This window comes from Dioscorea cayenensis, chromosome 4 (assembly GCF_009730915.1).
Source record: "Dioscorea cayenensis subsp. rotundata cultivar TDr96_F1 chromosome 4, TDr96_F1_v2_PseudoChromosome.rev07_lg8_w22 25.fasta, whole genome shotgun sequence".
Classification (NCBI taxonomy): domain Eukaryota; kingdom Viridiplantae; phylum Streptophyta; class Magnoliopsida; order Dioscoreales; family Dioscoreaceae; genus Dioscorea; species Dioscorea cayenensis.
This window is the reverse complement of record NC_052474.1, coordinates 13,037,592-13,043,122: the sequence shown is the minus strand read 5'-3', so window position 1 is coordinate 13,043,122 and position 5,531 is coordinate 13,037,592. Positions and strand designations below refer to the sequence as shown.

The following is a 5,531-nucleotide window of genomic DNA, read 5'->3' as shown; positions in this document are numbered from 1 at the left end:
GAGCAGGAGATGATACATTTAGCCACTTATCATTATCTTTGTTTTTCATGATGTGTTTGCTTGGGGACAAGCAAATGCTTAGGTGTGGTAATATTTGATAAGTGTCTAAATGTACGTATTTTAGAATATGTATTTGTTGCGTATAGCATGTATTTGTATAAGACTTGATGCCAGTTTTGTGCTTAATTGAGTGTTATTTGTTTTTGTAGGACGCAGAAGCGCCATGGAGGACACGAGAGATATGATTTGAGGCGAAAAAGAAGAAAACCGAGGTTATGAGTCTTGTAGCATATTCACTATAGCAAAGGCTGTGGTAGATCTTGTGGGAATTCCCACCTTTGGGATAATCGCCAATCTCTGTAGGAATTCACCGCCCGGTCTGAGAAATTACCCATGGGCGTGCGAGAATCGCAATGTCATTCAGAGGGGTGAGTCCACGCTCCTGTGCCTTCTCTGGATGAGCTCATGTGCCTTCTCTCGTTGCGAAGTGTAGCCTTAACAGATTGGAACCTTGTATCAGATGATTGTACAAACCTAGTTAAGGCCTTCTCCAAATTGTTCATTCGGGTCTCCAAGCCTAAAACTCGGTTCTCCATGTTTGGGGCATATTGTTGGAAACCCGGTGGCCCTATGTCCTTTTGTGGACCTTAGTTGCTCCACGAAAGTGGGATTACTCTTCCAACCCAGATTGTAGGTATTGATGTATGGGTTTCCTTGATTCCTAATGCCATTACCCACAAAATCGACATTCTCAACCGAAGAGGCATCACCAGCGAGAGATCGGAAATCGGGAGGAGTATGTCCTCCACCACACCGGTGCAAGTACTCACGGCCGCCACTCTGATTCGAGTTAGGGAGATCTAACTTCTTACTCAATGATTCCACTTGAGCCGCCAATGAGTTTACTGCATATATCTCATGGAGGCCGGCCATATTTTTCTTCTCCCAAGCATTCCATTGGTAGCTGTTTAACTCCATTTCTTCAATTAGTTGGCGAGGCCTCACGGGGGTCTTTCTACCTAAGGTACCTCCTGCTGCTGCAACCAAGAGTTGCCTTGTACCCGGATTTAAACCATTGTAAATGGTCTGAACAATCATCCACTCTGGGAATCCATGTTGTGGGCACTTTCTCAGTAGCTCCTTGAACCTTTCCCACGTCTCAAATAGAGACTCCAATTCCAATTGTACAAAGGATGAGATCTCATTCCTAAGCTTTGCGGATTTTCTAGGATGAAAATAAGAGCCAAGAAAAGCTTCTACCATCTCCCATGTGGTAATTGATGCTCTAGGTAATGAGTGTAGCCACTGCTTCGCTCTCCCCTTCAAGGAAAATGGGAAGGCTCTCAACTTGATGACATCATCCGTTACCCTGTTTATGTTCAGCATATCACACATCTCGAGAAAATTCTCTATATATTTGTTTGGATCCTCATCGCCCTAAACCATTGAGCTGTGTGGATTAACGCAACATGTGGATGAATCTTGACTTCATCTCGAGATTACGAGCTGTTATCGGGGGACGCACAATGCTCGATTGTGTCCCCAATACATAAAGATGCAGCATAATCGAGATAATGTTCATTTGCTTGCTCTTTTCTGTTCTACCATGTTTTCAGATTCTTCTACTTCTAAATCAGCTAGATTAGATTGTTCGTGCATAGGTTCTTTCCCTTTTCTTCTAAGTGCATGTTCAATAATAAGTGCTTGTGCGATGTGAATGCGAGCGTTCATTCCTTATGTTGAGCATTACTTTTCTCGAGTTTTTACACTAATATGTGTTTTTTGTGTTACTTTTCATGCGGAGTAGGGTTGTGAGGCCAAGTATGAAGGACGAAGCCAATGTGGATTACAATGCACCAATTTTGGAGGAAATTTTGCTAAGGTTCAAAGCGCGAAGACATGGAGTCGGCGTGAGATGCTAGAGTGTGTGCCAACCTCCTCGTATTCGAGGTTGGCATATCCATTTGGAGGGCACAAAAGGCGGTCACACTCGAGCATTCGACTTATGCACATAGAACAAGAGCTTCACTAGCGTGCCTATCATTGAAGATGCAAGTGATCCACGCGTGAACGTGTGCCCGTTTACGTTACTCCGATGAAAGTATGGATTCAGGAAGTAATTCAGGTCAAATACTGTAGCAGAGCACTGTGACAACACGGTAAAAAGTACTATAGCAGCACTGTTCATAGTCGGCTGAGAAAATAGGAGTTTAGAGGATTCACACGGGCGTGTGGAAATTATCCACGCCCGTGTGGAAATTCCCCATGGGTGCGTGAAGCATCCACGTCCATGTAGTCACCCGATTCCAGCCCTATTTAAAGCCTAATCAGCCCCGATTTTAGTATTCTTTTTCTCCATCTTTTTCCCCAACTTAAGAAAGGGCTTGACTAGGGTTTTCGAGGGATATTGGCCAAGGTTTTTGGAGAGGTTCTACTGGCTCCGACATCGTCATTCATTAGGAAGAAGGTTGGTAGGGGAGCTTCCGTCGGGCGTGATCCGGTATCGCGGACGAGGAATCCTTGGGACTGACGAGTAGAGGACTTTCCACAAGACCATCGACACGACTATCGAGGGGTTTCTTTATGGATTCATTACTTTTACATTCTATTTCTTTGATTGTACTTAGCTCCATGGAGAGCTAAACCCCTAGTGGGTACTCGGGTATTGTGAATCCTAGGGTTGAGAGTTCTTGTTGGTAACCTTGTGAGTGAGTGACACACCACGAGCGTTAGACAAAGCTAGGTTGGAGAGGGTTGAGAGGGTGAGTTGAGAGGTACAGGAGCGTCCCCTTTCCCCTCTAACGTGACAGATTCTACCTCCGTTCCTCGAGTTCTTTGCGGTCATAGTAGAGTGAATTGTCTAAGGGATGAATTTCCGCTGGGGCTTAGTTGCGCGTGCAACGGAGTTAAGTGTTGAGGTGATCTTAGTATCTAGGGCTCAATTGTGTTTAGGGACCTTCCACTTGGATCAAAGGGTTAGGTCTATAATTAGGAAGAGATTTATTACTTGGAATTCCTAGAGCTCATTGCAACTCTATGCGAGTGCGAGGTGTTGAGATTGTTCGATTTCTCCTCCGGGACATGTTTAGAGTTAGGCATAGTTGACCTTAGATTTGGGACTATGTAGTTAAGGATTTCCATAACTCACCATTGCATTGATTAGGAAGCTTAATAGAGGGTTCTTGCACTTGAAACACTTATCCTATACGGAGCATTATCCGGGTACCCCATCTTTATCGATTGCCTTACCCCCTTCTTTACTTTTTCTCTCTTACTTGTTGCTTTTATTATTGAGAATTGAATCATTGTCACACTCATTATCATTGATCTTTTACATTGCTAAGAATCGAATTAAGTATTTTTATCCCCTACTCCCTATGGATTTGATACCTGCTCACCCAGGATTATTACTTTGACAAACCCGTGCACTTGCGGGATATACGCAAGGGGACCTTGTCATTCAAGCTCAGGTTATTCTTCAATCAGTATCGAAGGTTTTCCTCGGGTCATAACATAGAGCTGTACCAAAAGAAAGAAAATGAAATCAGAATGATGATAGAAAAGAAGATATGAAATAGAATGAATGAATAGCTAAGAAAACAAAGTGCAAAGTATCTCTAAACTCCTACTCCCCGGCAACGGCGCCAAAAACATGACATGTCCGTATATGCATGTAAACCACAAGTGCACGAGTGTCAAAGTAATAATCCCAGATGAGTAGATATCGTATCCACAGAGAGTAGGGAATAAAGACACTTAAGTTGTTTCTTAACTAATGTGGAAGATAAACAGTAATAAATGTGACAAAATATGAAATAACGAAGATAAAAGCAACAAGATAGAGAGTACAAATAAAGAAGAAGGTAAGGAAATTAATAAATATGGGGTACCCAGATATTGATCCGCCTAAGACAATCGTTTCAAGTGTAAGAACCATCTATTATACTTCCTAATTGATGCAACAATGAGTCGTGGAAATCCTTAATTTCATGATCCCAAATCTAAGGTCAACCATGCCTAACTCTATACATGTCCCGGAGGAGAGATTGAATAACCTCTCAACCTCGCACTCGCATAGAGTTGCAATGAGCTCTAGGGATTCCAAGTGATAAACCCTATTCCTATGTATAGACCTAACCCTTTGGTCCAGGTGGAAGATCCCTAGCCACAATTAAGCCCTAGGTGCTAAAATCACTTCAATGCTTCACTCCGTTGCACTCACAACTAAGCCACAGTAGAAGGTCATCCCTTAGCCGATTCACTCTACTATGGCCACAAAGAACTCTTGGAACGTGGAGGTAGGATAGATCACACCGGAGGGGAAAGGGGACGCTCTGCTACCTCTTGACTTACCCTCTCAACCCTGTCCAATCTAGCTTTGTCTAACTCTCATGGTGTATCACTCACTCACAAGAGTTACCGACAAGAACTCTCAACCCTAGTGTCACTCTAGGGGAGTATTCATACAATCAAGTCTTCAAGATTGGAACTCACAATAAACATCAATTAATTGAAAGCATAATAAAGAGATTTAATGAAACGAATACATCCTAGGGTTCACAAATACCCAAGTACCCACTAGGAGTTTAGCTCTCCATGGCGCAAGATACAATCAATGAAATCAAATGTAAAAACAAAGCATCCATAGAAAACCCCCTCATTAGTCGTGGTGATGGTCTTGTGGAGAGTCCTGTACTCATCACAAGGGTCCTTTGTCCGGCCTAGGATACACCTCTTCGGATCGGTGCCGACGAAAGCTCTCCCACTAACCTTCTTCCAAAGGGCGCGCGATGTCAGAGCCGTAGAACCTCTCTAAAGCCCTAGCCAATACCTCTCAAAACCCTAGCCGCAACCCTCTCCCAAGTTGGGGAAAAGATGGAGAAAAGGATGCTGTAATCGAGGCTAAAATCGGCTTTTAAAGGGCTGGAATCAGGAATCCACACGCCCGTGTGAGCTTCTCTGTAGTTTTTTCACACTAGCGTGTCGAATTTCCACACGCCCGTGTGGATTCTCTGTTTTCCTATTTTCTCGGCCGTTTGTGAACAGTGCTGCTAAAGTATTTTTACTATAGTGTTTTTCATAGTACCCTACTACAGTACTGGCCTGAAATACTCTCGAATCCATACTTTCATCCAGGTAACGCAAACGCGCACACGTTTACGTCGTTTATCGCCTTGCTTCTTCAATAACGGACATGTTGGTGGAGATCTTGTTCTATATGCACAAATCGAAATGCTTGAATATAACTGCCCTTGTGCCACTCTTAATAGTTGTGCTAACTCGAGTACGAGGAGGTTAGCACACATTCCTGCATCTGGAACCCGACCTATGTCTTCGCATTTGAGCCTTAGCAAGATTTTTTCCAAATTAGTGCATTACGACCCACATTGGCTTCTTTCTCACATAATCTCCCTCACAACCCTACCTACATAAAAGTAACATAAATATATCCATATTAGTGTTAAAACCCAAGAAAAGTAATGCTCAACATAAGGAAGGAATGCTTTACATTCCTATCGCACAAGCACTTA

General features: G+C 43.2%; 1 non-coding gene across 1 annotated transcript; it reads left to right on the top strand.

The window, feature by feature from the left end:
- Nucleotides 1-1,108: 1,108 nt before the first annotated feature.
- Nucleotides 1,109-1,215, top strand: LOC120259761. The gene has a single exon (XR_005536313.1). It is a non-coding gene; the product is annotated as a small nucleolar RNA R71 (small nucleolar RNA).
- The last annotated feature ends 4,316 nt before the right edge of the window (nt 1,216-5,531 follow it).